This window comes from Trachypithecus francoisi, unplaced genomic scaffold, assembly GCF_009764315.1.
Source record: "Trachypithecus francoisi isolate TF-2019V2 unplaced genomic scaffold, Tfra_2.0 Lachesis_group7, whole genome shotgun sequence".
Lineage (NCBI taxonomy): Eukaryota > Metazoa > Chordata > Mammalia > Primates > Cercopithecidae > Trachypithecus > Trachypithecus francoisi.
Window position 1 is genome coordinate 57,077,268 of NW_022681472.1, and position 13,404 is coordinate 57,090,671.

General features: G+C 44.5%; 1 long non-coding RNA gene across 1 annotated transcript in view; it reads left to right on the forward strand.

Annotated features, from left to right (window-relative positions):
• LOC117079336 overlaps nt 1-7,250 on the forward strand; it is a 39,048-nt gene extending 31,798 nt beyond the window's left edge. Inside the window, exon 6 of the long non-coding RNA XR_004435373.1 lies at nt 7,097-7,250. This is a non-coding gene — a long non-coding RNA (uncharacterized LOC117079336). The remainder of the gene's footprint in view (nt 1-7,096) is intronic.
• The last annotated feature ends 6,154 nt before the right edge of the window (nt 7,251-13,404 follow it).

Sequence of the window (13,404 nt, forward strand, 5' to 3'; positions counted from 1 at the left end):
ATGGGCTTGCATTGCTTTGAAAATTAGGAAAAAAGTTATTAGAAATTGTTTTTGAATAAATATCCATAAGGAAATAGAAACATGAAAAGGAAATACCAGCTAATTACACATCCGCAAGCGCAGTGGACTCTGTACTCTGATGAGGCCTCAGGAGGTGTGGTCAGAGAATCAACACCAGATGGTCCTAGAAGAATTGATTGTGAACTGTTATTGTCAAAAGAAATCATGGGAGAACTGTAACTGTTGGTCAATCTGGTGATGTTTTATTCATGCACTTCATTATTCATTCAAGAAACTTTTTGTGTATTGGATTCTGAGATGTGGGCAAGTTACCATCCTGTCCTCTAGGACCACACATTTCTGTTGCAGGGCAGATACGTTAATGATTACAAACAGCAGAATGTTGTAGGTGGCATGGTAGAGTTGGGGACTGGGTGTGGAAGGGACCACAGGAGAAAGATGACCATTTTATCTTGGCCCACAACACAGAGTCTGTTACACAGTAGGCTCTCACTCCATTACTGAACAAATAGTGTTCGGGCAAAGCTTCATGGATTTGAGAACCTGGTAATTATTCATCTTTCATCATAGATGAAAGATGATAGCTTTGCTTCTTGCATCTATTCCAGTTGCTTTTGCTCTTTTCTTGGCAACATCAATAACTTTTAGATGTTCTGTGACCAATGCTGGTCTTGTTTTCATCACATCACCATGTGTCCTTGCATTCCTCACAATAGTTATTTATTTCATTTTGCTCTCATTCGATTGCTACCTGCTCTTTCTTCATAATTTTTCACTCCTACTTCATAAAAGCCATGTCTTCTTATGTCCTAAGGAAGACGCAAAACAGTATTTTAGAATTTTCTTCTGGTTCATGGAGTACATCACTTTCAGAAATAGGACTTTCCTCTAGACTTCTGAATGACATTCCATTTTCTTTAATCTGCAGTACTGCAGAGCTCATCCTGCAAGAAGGGAAATCTGTTCAGATCTGCTGGTTGCTAAAAGACACAGTGTGACTTTCTCTTGACTCCACTTACTGTCCATGTGGACGTTTGTGGAATCTCATTCTTAGATACACAACTGGAAGATAGTGTAGTGTGCAGAGCTTGGTGCAATTTCCAGTGACTACAGAGTATGTATTCCTTTCGTGTAGTTTTGTAGGATTGAGGCAGAATCTTCTCCTACAACTAATATCTGTCTAGTTGACATTCTGAATAAATAAAACGTGCATGCACACACACACACATACACACACACACACAACTGGTCCCCAGAATATACTGTTCCCAGGGCTTTTCCTGGTTCTGTCATCACCCAAAACCTCACTTTTGTTGGAAATATGCTTCCCCCAGCAATTGACCTATTGCCAGCCTATGTCTGACCACCTCTACCACCATGCACATATGTACCCAACTTTCTGCACTTTTGTTTTCTTAGAATTTATTTATTAAATGGGGACTTGCAATTTCTAAATAAATGCAGAAAGAGGGGAATTGTTGGTAAGGTCAAGAGGAGGAGAATGGAGTGCTGCTTTGAAACACACAATCCAAGCAATTGAGGGATGGATTCCCAATTTTTTTGGTTGATCCAGACCCTGGGCTTCTAAGCCAGAGATAAAAAAAAAATCTAGAAAGAAATAAGATGTCTTCCTTCTTGGCATTATCGGCCTCTTCTTTTGAGATGATGGAACATGTACTGTTTCTGAGTTTGATTTTGAAGTTTGCCTTATAGAACTTAGAATCTGTCTACATTTCTTCCATATTTGGGCAGTGGATTTTCCAGTTGTTTTAACTTCTGGTGGGGTTACGTGCTTTTACTCTTTGTGCATTCTAAATAGGTATTTTAGTAGAAAGTTGACAAAGGTTATATTAGGTACTGATAAGCACATTCAGTTTAAAACCAGAATCCCTGATCTATTACATATTTCTTCATCCATTGATTCAACCAACTAATATATATACATACATATACATGTATGTATATATACACATACATATATACGTACACATGTATATACATATATGTATACACATATATATGTATATATGTATATACATGTGTACGTATATATGTATGTGTGTATATATATATATGCATATATATATGTATATATATTTTGAAGGTCTTGCTCTGTCAGCCAGGCTAGGGTACAGTGGCACGATCATAACTCACTGTAGCCTTGAAAACTCCTGGACTCAACCTATCCTCCTGCCTCAGCCTCCTGAGTAGCTGGGACTACAGGCATATGCCTCCACACCCAGCTAATTATTTTATTTTATTTTGTAGAGTTAGGGCCTCACTACTTTGACCAGGTGGCTTTTGAACTCCTGGCCTCAAGTGATCCTCCTGCGTTGGCCTCCTAAAGTGCCGTGAGTATAGGTGTGAGCCACCATTCCCAGCCTTCCAACTAATGTTTATTGAGTTCCAATTATTTGCCTGGTCCTATGGTAGACACCAGTAGTAAAAACCCCACCCTGTCTTCATGATGCTTATTGTCTAGTGGGTGTTTCAGGCTCCAGGTAATTCCATACAATATGATAAATGCTTCCAGATTAAGTACAAGGAGTACCTTCTCTGCCCTACACTCTGGGCTATGAACCAGACGTCATGGGATAAAACACTTGGGACGATAGGTTGAAGGGCCAAGAGTATTGAAGGTTCTTGATAACATGTTCATAGGTTTAGCCTTTGAAGCTGTGAACCTTTAGATGGGGGAGCCCCTGAGGAATTTAGTGCAAGGAAGTGAGTGACTTGTTCAAAGCTGTGATTTAGGAAATTACTCCAGTAGCCCAGTAAGGGGTGAACTGAGATGGGAAGAGAGGGGGAAGCAGTAAGGCCAGCCAAGGAGGCTATCTCAGGAGGCCAGTGGGGATGCAGTGAGAACTTGAATTAAGAAGAGTAGAAACAGAGAGGGCAAGGCATTTAAAGGATCTGGCAATCAACTGCATGTGGATGGCAAGGAGCAGGAATACTGGCGGTGACACCAAGATTCCAGGTGCCTGGGGAAATGCTGGTGCCGTGCACCCAGAAGGGACAGCTCAGAGCAGACGCAGCACTGGGAAGAGATGGCGATGGTGGTTTTAAACATGTTGAGAAGGTAATCCCTACCTGTCTGCTCTTTCCTTCACTTTTTTATTCAGCTTATTAACTCCAATCTTAGGTTATAATACTTGAGGCATTGAAAGTTTCTACAAAGAAAAATCTAAATAAACCCCCTTGAAGAAGATACCAAGACTGAATCAACACTAATTATGCTAACTCATCACTTGATTCCATATGCTCTGGGTTCACATGTGGCTAGCTGGTGCTTTTCATCATCAATATGCCCACCCACCCCAAGCAATTAACTTACTTTGCCTTCCCAAAGGGTAGGTCTCAGTTGTAATTTTCCATATGGAGGCAGTGGGCCAGATATGTAGGGGCCTCTGCCCAAACCACAAGGAGTATCAACTGTCAGGACAGAAACAGTATTCCAGAAATCTGATCATTCAGTCTTAAATATTCAAAAACTCACTTATGTGAAGAGAGAGGGCAAGCATAAACTTGGCGCCGCTTTAAAGTTACTAAAATCTGGTTCGATTCTTCAGTGTGTGGATTCCCAGGAAAATTCCACTGATTGGCCAACCCCTTAGGTCTGTGGGTTATAGTAAAAGAGAAGCTGCAGATTAGTTCCGATTAATTTCCATCATGGGAGTCAATTCTTGCTTTTCAGGGAGAGATTAGGGAAGGAATGACATGGATAATTAAAATCCACAGATAGCAAAAACACCCAATGTAACTAGCAATTTTAAATCCTCCTCCACTGAATTTTTCTTATTAGAGGTGTCAAGTAGCTAGGCTCAGCCCACCTTTGGGGGCTGGATCTAACAAAATGTGAACACATCTGCAGGCAAGCAGGTGGGAGCAAGAAGATGAACAATGAGAAGCTGGGGGTTGTTGGCCTTCTGAGATTGAAAATCGGCCAATCTTGCCCACTCTCTGATGGTGTCATTTAGAAAATCACATCAGCACTGTTAGTTTACGTTGTGGGCTGCCAGGCAAGATTTTTAGAAAGGCCGGCTTACTCTTTGTTCATCATAGAAGAGCAGCTCACTGATCAAGAGCCCCACCCTTGTGGAGAATGGGTTTGCAGAAATTGCAGGCAGAAGGAGGTGACATGGCAGAAGCTGACCTCCAAGAGCACAGGCCTTTCTTATTTGCCTCTGACTTAAAGCTCTGCCAATTTCAGCTATTGATGTGACATGGGCCCAGCCCAGCTTGCAGCTGCTACCACTTTAGATTTTCTTAGATGCAGCCTTACGCAGCCTTCATAGGGCCTCCCATTTGCCTGGCATTCGAGGCTGCACGTTATCTAACCCAAATCACACCTTTATTCTCACTACTGTCCAAACCATACACCACCTTTGGCCAGGTTCACCCCCTGGTGGGTAACATATCTGTATTTCTCACTGTCTTGTCTTTGCTCCTGTCATTCCCTAACCAAATCCCCCCACCCCTGAATTCTCCACCCACTCGTCTTGCTGGAAATGGAACTACTCTTCAAGGTCCAGCCCTTCCTTCAAACCTTCCCTGTTTCCCCCAACTTGAAGTGATCATTCCCTCCTATGACAGCACTTTGTGGTATGTCTTTGATGACACCACATTATGCTTTCTATTATATCACGGTAGCTTATATACCTTATGACTTTAATGTTCTCTGAAATGTGGGTCATGACCCATTAGTGAGCTTTGAAATCACTTTAGTGGGTTGTGACCTGAATTTTAAAAAATGAAATAGAATAGAGTAGAATAGAACATTTTAGAGTACACTACACATAAACATATTTCCCTCTTTGGTTTATGATCAAAAAGCTTGAAAGTCACTGCCTCAAGTAGTAGCGATTTTTTCAGCTTTTATATAAGAGAAAGCCTTGATCCAACCAGCTTAAATAACAAAGAATGTATTATCTTACATAATGCAAAGTCTGGAGATAAGGCAGCTCTAAGTTTGGTTTATTAGCAATTTTTTTTTCTTAGATCTACCTCATTTGTCCTATTAGCAATTTATCAGCAGCATCAAGGACCCAGACTTTTGCCATCTCTGTCGTCTTTCTAGCTACCTCCTCTCCTATTTGCCAAATGGCTGTAGGGCTTCCTTGCATCATAACAACATCCACAGAAAAAAGAAGCTCTGTATTCTTTGGGTCTCTATTTATCAGCAAAGAAATCTTTCCTAGAACTCTCCCTACCCCCAGATCTTCTATATTGCTCTTTGATACAAAGTGAAATCAAATGAATTACATGCCTAGTCAGGAGTGGCAAATCAAAATTAGCCTAAAGCAAAATTAGTTTAGACCACTCTAAGAGCACTGTCCATGAGCATCTCTCTGGTTCTACTTGGTCAGGGAGAAGGGGTGATTGATGGATCTGGATTTGGGGTAGGCAAGCAAAAGTATCTTCCAGCCACACACAAGGTGCATCTCAGGAGGGCCAGGGTCCCTTTCTCTGCAATGCTTCTCACGTAGCAAGTCTAGACAGTCACCTCCACTTCCAGTGATAAATGAAATCAATCACTTTGCCTCAAAGTATGAATATTCATGGGATGCAGGGACCAAATATCCAATTTGAGATACTAGAGGCATTCTGCAGACATAGTTCACGATTTTTGTTCCTATATAATTCACCAGAGGTTAGCATTTTTTTCCAGGTCTTAATTTTTCTACTGAATTATCAGGCATAAAGGGCTAGATTAACAACATTTGTACATTGTAATACAATTTGAATAATAAGATACATATTTGTCACAATGCAGATGGCAACTGAAGGTTCACAGATGGAATTGTGGCTCTCGAGATGAGATGGTGAGCGTGTGGCGGTGGGTGTGGGGAGAGGCGGTATCAGAGGTGGAGAGACATTACGTCATCCCAGATATGGGGTTTCTTTGGGAACTCTGGCAGGGTTATTGCTGAATCATTCGGTGAGGCAAATTACTGGTGTGTTAGCTGGACAAAGCTCACTGTAATTATGCCCTTGTGTGTTCCACCACTCCCCTTGACATTTCTCTGCTTATGCTGCCATTTAAGGCCAGACTTAACATGAACACGTAAAATCATATCTGCAAGAGTCAGTGGCAGAGAGGATAAAGGCAGTGCTGTTTTTCCTTTCTTGAATACACGCACGTGTGCATGTGTACATGCACATATACAGACACACACATATCCCTTATCAGAGAAACCACAGGTTCAGAGGACTTTGAACTGTGGAAAAGCTTTTGCTTCTGAGATAGTTAGAATCTTTTTGTTTTCTCCATTAAAATGCAAGACCCTCCCATCTGCCCAGTAGATAAAACACGACTGTGAGTGCTTTGCAATTCCTTGAAGGCTGTCTTGCGCTCAGGAGTACCAGACAGACCTCATCTCACTGCCAGACACTGGGTGCTGTCGATGCACCTGGTCGGCCAGTCAGGCCCAGGATCGGAAGGCAGCAGGCTCGGATTTCACTCTTGCTTAGATTGCTAACTTATGACCCAGTTGTTAGGCTGTGTTGGGTCAGTGGGCCCTAGGCACAGTCCCAACTCTGCTGGAGCTTGCTTAAATTTCCATGTTCAGTTTCAGGGGCTTCACTTTAAGAAGGTCCTTGGCGGCCGGGCGCGGTGGCTCAAGCCTGTAATCCCAGCACTTTGGGAGGCCGAGGCGGGCGGATCACGAGGTCAGGAGATCGAGACCATCCTGGCTAACACGGTGAAACCCCGTCTCTACTAAAAAATACAAAAAACTAGCTGGGCGAGGTGGTGGGTGCCTGTAGTCCCAGCTACTTGGGAGGCTGAGGCAGGAGAATGGCGTAAACCCAGGAGGCGGAGTTTGCAGTGAGCTGAGATCTGGCCACTGCACTCCAGCCTGGGTGACAGAGCGAGACTCCGTCTCAAAAAAAAAAAAAAAAAAAAAAGAAGGTCCTTGGCAAACTGGGCAGCATGCTGGCTAGAACGGGCAGCATGTGAGATGTCCGGAAACCATGAAGAAACAACAGGAGTAATAATTATAATTGTATAAGGCTTTCCATTGCATCATCCCATTGGATTTACTCAATCTTTTTTTAAATGTTTATTTTTAAACAGGGTCTCACTCTGTCACCCAGGCTGGAGTACAGTGGTGCAATCATAGCTTACTGCAGCCTTGACCTCCTAGGCTCAAGCGATCCTCCTGCCTCAGCTCCTGAGCAGCTAGAACTACAGGTGTGTGCCACCATGCCTGGCTTGATGTGCTAAATCTTGCAAGGTATTTACACTTATTCTAAAGAGATTCTAGAGACATTAGATGGGAGAGACTGAAGTTGGTGCCCAGGAACCTTCTTCAGTAGATTATTTAACAGATGGCTTGGGAAGAGAAGGAAGAGAAGGAAGTAGTGACTACAGAGGACTGCCATGGCTTCATTCTCATTTCCTTTCTCCAGCATGACCCTGTAACTGATTATAAGAGCTAGTATATGAAGTGCTTTCTACGTGCCCAGCACTATGCTAAGTGTTTCAAAGCATTTAAGCTTCATAACAAACTGTGAAGTGGATGCTGTTATTATTTCTATTTATAGGTGAAGAAACTAAGCCTTGGAAGCAGAAGCACCTGCATTTCTGTTTGTCCCTGTTCCTTCTGTTCCTTAAAAGCCTGGCTCGTTCTCATTTTTCAGGACTCACTTCCAGGTCATTGGCAAGGCTTTCCCTGCCCACCTATCTAGTAGCCCACTGCTGACTCCACGGCCCTGGCAACACTCACCCATGTCCATCTCCTTCATAGGACATATTAGAATCTGCAGATATCTTTAAAAAAAATTTTTTTTAAGGATGGGGTCTTGCTCTGTTGCCCAGGCTGGAATTCAGTGGCACAATCACAGCTTACTGCAGCCTCGAACTCTGGGGTTGAAGCAGTCCTCCCACTTCAGCATCCCAAGTAGCTAGGACCACAGGTGTGAGCCATCATGCCCTGCTAATTAAAAAAAACTGTAGAGACAAGGTTTTACTACATTGCCCAGACTGGTCTCAAAGTCCTGAGCTCCAATTTTCCCATCTTGGCCTCCAAGGTGCTGGAATTACAGGCTTGACCCAAGGTATTTTATTTACTTATTCCCTGGCCTATTTTCAGTCTCTACTATTCAGACATAAGTTCGGTGAGGCAGGGACCTTGTCCCTCCTGTGTATCCTATGTTGGTGTCTAGTAGGGTGTCCAGAATATAATAGGAACTAGATAAAATATTTGAATGGATGAATGAGTGCATGCAGGAATGAATGTAATTCAATAATGGGATTTGGGCCCAAGCTTGTCTCATGACAGAGACCAAGGGCTCAATGCCCCTCTGTTCTGCTCCTGTGTTTTACTCACTCATCCATTCAACAAGCTTCGTTAAATTATCAACAAACGCCAGGCACTGAAGTAAGTGCTGGAGAATCCAATGAGTAAGATACAGTCTCTGGCCTTGAAAAACTCACTTCTGAAGGATAGAGGTAGTGGTTGGAAGTAGAAAGTTGACACACCTTATAATAGAGTTAAGTACAAAGTGACATAGCAACAAAAAGAAGGGACTACCTAACTGCCCCTGCCAGACTGGGAGGACTTCTGCAGAGCTGGTTACTTTGAACCTGACCTTGAAAGAGGATTCTGGGCTGTTGGGAAAGGAGCCCGTGTAACTAGAGACAGGAAGGAGAACACATGAGTGTCTAAGGACCGTCGTGGGACTCTTCCCATCCTATACTGTTGAGTCACATTTTGATCTCTGTACCTAGTTGTTAGGAGGGTCACTGACTAACTGACCATTTAGTGGGAACATCATGAACGGGAATTTTACCTGGGGTGGGGGTAGAGTGCACTGGGAGTGGTATCTGGATGACCCCTAATTATCCTCCAACTCTAAGAGTGGTGTGACTGGAAGGACTGTCTCATGGAGAAAGGCACCAAAAGACAGAACCAGACTACAGGTACATATTCTTCAAGACAGAATTCGCACGTGTGTGTGTGTGTGTGTGTGTGTATGAATATGAATATATATATATTCTTGGCCTAAATTTAAAGAATTTCCTAATGAGAAGGATAACTACAACCAAAGTGTACATATTGTAGTTTCCAAAACATCTTCCCAAACATGATCTCATTTGATCCACCACTAGCCTTCTGGGTATTCTGAAACTCAGAAAGACCATTTATTGCTCATTTATTCAGTCAATGTGTAACGAGAACGAAGCCCCAGCCCAGACCTGGGCAGTGCACAGGGGTATAGTCCCAAAAGTGCTTAGGTGCAAAGAGGAAATGAAGGGTCATGACTCCATCCAGCATGTAGGAAAGAAATTCCACCCAGGGACGCCTGAATTGTGCTGAATGTGGGGGCCAGCATCCTGGGCTCCTGAGTCAGTCTTGCCCTGCGCTCACTCTCCAGGCATTGGGTAATTAAATGAGATCATTCCTTCATGTGTCCTGGTTAGGTTATAGGTTGGCTGCTAAGACAAAGACCCTTAAATAGGTAGGACTGCACCAAGATGAAAATTGATTTCTCTCTTATGCAGCCCTCTAGCCAGGTATTGTGGCTGTGCTCCAGGAAGTCATGCAATGCCAGGCTCTGTCCACTTCATTGCTCTGCCAGTTCTAGGGGGCTGACCCCATCCAGACGGTCCAAGATGACCTCTCATCATGACTCATGCTGTGTTCAGATGCCAATTGATACAGACGCTTAAATGATATCTCCAGGACCTGGTCCTCTCTCAGCACGGCTCCCTCATCCTCTGAATGAAAATCTCCTCTGCACCCTCAGACAGGCTCTTCCACTGTGACTGCAAGAGGTTCATGTGCTTTCAGCTTTATGTCCACCATCTCCCCTTTAAGAGTCAAATGCAAGTCCTGTGCTGTCTTTCAGTGACCTGCACCAATCCCAGTGGTGGGACAGGATAATTTGTTCACTAAGACTATTAGAAGCTCCCCCTCAGCCCACCCCCACAACTGTGTGACTGAGAGTGAGGGGAAGGATGAGTTCCTACAGAAAAATCTCTATACTGTTTGACCAGGAGAAGGATGAATGACTGTAAGTTTGTTTAAAAAACAACAACAACTCATATTTCTTCTCTCAATCAATTATATGTACTCCTAGAGTCTATGATCCATAGCAGCTGCCTTCAAATTCCCCAATTTTGACTATGCCCCCAATGAACACATTTATTTCTTTGTAAGTATGCACATGTGCTATTCTACTAATGTATTTCCATGCCACAGACAACTAGTTGTGCCCAGAGGTCCATCCTTTCCTGCTTCCTTAGTCTAGCCTTCCCTAATGGGCACATGGCATCTTAGAATATACTACATTTCCCAGGACCCCTTGCAGCTAGGTGTGGCCATGTGACTAAATTTTATCCAATGAAATGTCAGAAGTAGGGGGCAGGGTGCATTTCCAGGAAGTGTGCTTAATGAGAGAGCATGCAGTTCTTCCCTCCTTTTTTCCTTCCTGCTGCCTAGAATGTGAACATGATGGCTGGATCATGAACAACAAGCCTGTAATCCCAGCACTTTGGGAGGCCGAGACGGGCGGATCACGAGGTCAGGAGATCGAGACCATCCTGGCTAACACGGTGAAACCCCCTCTCTACTAAAAATACAAAAAACTAGCCGGGCGAGGTGGCGGGCGCCTGTAGTCCCAGCTACTCAGGAGGCTGAGGCAGGAGAATGGCGGGAACCCGGGAGGCGGAGCTTGCGGTGAGCCGAGATTGCGCCACTGCACTCCAGTCTGGGCGACAGAGCGAGACTCCGCCTCAAAAAAAAAAAAAAAAAAAAAAAGAAGTGGAAGCCACATGTTGAACATCTTGGAGCAACCAGAAAAGACATCTTGCTAGCTCTGGGCAGTATACCACTGGACTCCTTTTATTTTATTTTATTTTACTTTTTGAGATGAAGTTTCACTCTTGTTGCTCAGGCTGGAGTGCAATGGGACAATCTTGGCTTACTGCAACCTCTGCCTCCCAGGTTCAAGTGAATATCCTGCCTCAGCCTCCCGAGTAGCTGGGATTACAGGCATGTGCCACCATGCCTGGCTAATTTTGTATTTTTAGTAGAGATGGGGTTTCTCCATATTGGCCAGGCTGGTCTCAAACTCCCGACCTCAGGTGATCCGCCCGCCTTGGCCTCCCAAAGTGGTGGGCTGGGTGTCAGCCCTTGCTCTGTGGTGCCCAATAGGGTTAGCAACATTGGTAGTGTGGCTGTGCATCTCCTCTCCTCCGAATACACCGTGCTCTTTGAGGCAGGGGCCCTGAAGGAAGTTCTCTGAATCACCTAGCACATCTAGGGCAGAATCCCCCTCATTCCTTGCCTTTTGCTTACTCTTCTGGGTCTTTTTCTGTCATCCAGATCTCGCTTTTGCTGTGGAGGAAGAAGACAAGAAACTCTAAAGGAATTGAAAAGATGAGATAGGATCTGAACTTGAAGAAGTGGGCAATCTGTAATTGTCAGAAAAACAGATGTGCACTTCCAGCCCGTGCTGCTGCCACTAAGGTGCACCCACTCACAAACCCACTTCTCTGAGCACATGACTCTGCTAGCTCCGCGGGGCTCTGCAGGGAAGGAGTGAGGGAGGGGGAAGAGGCAGAGAGCTGGATTGTCTGAAAGCTTTCTCCAGGTCTTGCCTTTCTCTTCCCTGGAAGGCAATGCCTATGAGGTCATATCCATCACACTTCCTCAGAGATTGTCAGGATGGACCCAGTTCCATCACTCTGAGGCTGAGGGTCTGCTGACCCCCACTGAGGCTGTACCTGGGAACCCAGACCTGCCTGGTCTCTTTAGGATCTGGGCGAGTCCATCCTCCCTCCCTTCTCCCCGTGAGGCACCAGTGTCCTGATTGTATCACAGCTTCAAAATTCCCTGACTCATGCCATCCTGGATTTTAGAAAAGAGCTTATTCAAGTGGTGTAGGCTGCACACTCCACCCCCTCCCACTCAATCCAGTGATTGAATTACAGCACCTGTGTGTGGCAGAGGGGCCAGGGAAGGAAGGGGCTGGGAAGGGGGAGAGGGGCTCCTGGAACCAGAGGGAGAGGCCTTTGAGGAAGACTTGTAATAATCTTGTTATGAAAGGAATCTCTTGGTGCCCAAAGAATGGCTGGCCCTTAACCCCAGGTGTGGGGTGGTTGGAAATGAGGAAGACCTCTGAGGTCATCCAAGTCTGCTAGGGAAAAGCAGCTGAGCTGGGAAGGAAGGTATCCCCTACCCCCATCACAGTCTGATCTGGGCTGTTCTCCCACACTTTTAGGTAGCCAGGCTATCATGTGATTTGCTAGTCACCATGGCAACAAACCTTGTTTCACGAAGTATATGGAGAGCAATCCCACAGAAAGAGATCCGTGTTGTGTTTTACCCAAGGGCAGCTTGCCTCCAACCCAGTCTGTTCTCCATTACTGCTGCGGCAATTGTTGTTGAGGAAATGGCAGTGATTTGCTCTTTCTGAGCTGGAGACATTGTGGATATTGTTTTGTTCTGTTCTCCTCCTGCTACTCGTCTCCCCTATTTTGGAGCACAGTCTCTGAAGATGAAAGACAAAAATAGCTCTCTCCAAGGGAGAGGATGCTAATACACTTTCTGTGCTTTCAAAGACTGGTTTTTTGATTGTAAAAACCTCCACCTCCAGTAACTTAAACCTGGTAGCAAGTTCTGCTCTCTGACCACAAGAGAAAGCACTTGTGACAGCCACTGGGGTTCACACACTGCTGTCTGCCATGAGAAGCCACAGAGAAGTGGTCTGCGCTGGGAAGACTGAACAGCAGTGAGCGGGGGTGCACACCCACCCAACTGCAGGCACCGCCACTCTCCGGCTCTCAGGCAGAGCTAAAGGAAGTGGCTCAGATATTCTTTGTTGCAAGCGAAGGGCATAATTATAATTTGGTAAAACATCCATTGTTAAGTGATCCAGCAGCCAGCAGACAAATGACTGCTGCGGAATAACGTCTGAGCATGCACAGCGGGCCTTCTGAGCTGCCCGTCAATCTGCCTTTACAGAGACAATCCAGTCAGGTGCTGCCTTTTTAGGAGAATGCCATTCCTGACTCAGCCACGTGCCGTCTGTGTGACCTTGAACAAGTCACTTAGTCTCATTGGGTATCAGTTTCCCCATCTTTAAAAAAGGGAAAGTGATTTTTGGGTAGCCATTCTCTCTGGGTTTTGATAATATGGAGAAAGTACTTCAAAATAGAAATTAAAAGGAAAGTACTTCAAAACTATAATCACTACAAAATATCATTATCCTTCTTTTAGCTGTGGAAGTATCCATCTCTAAAGGATTCAAAAATTCGGAACAAATAAGCAATTAGGTCAAAAAGTTATGGTAGTGCCAAGCTACAGAAGTTACCACTGTGGTTTTTAGCTAATATTTAATGAGTGCAAAGCCAATTGTGTATTTCATTTCATCTTC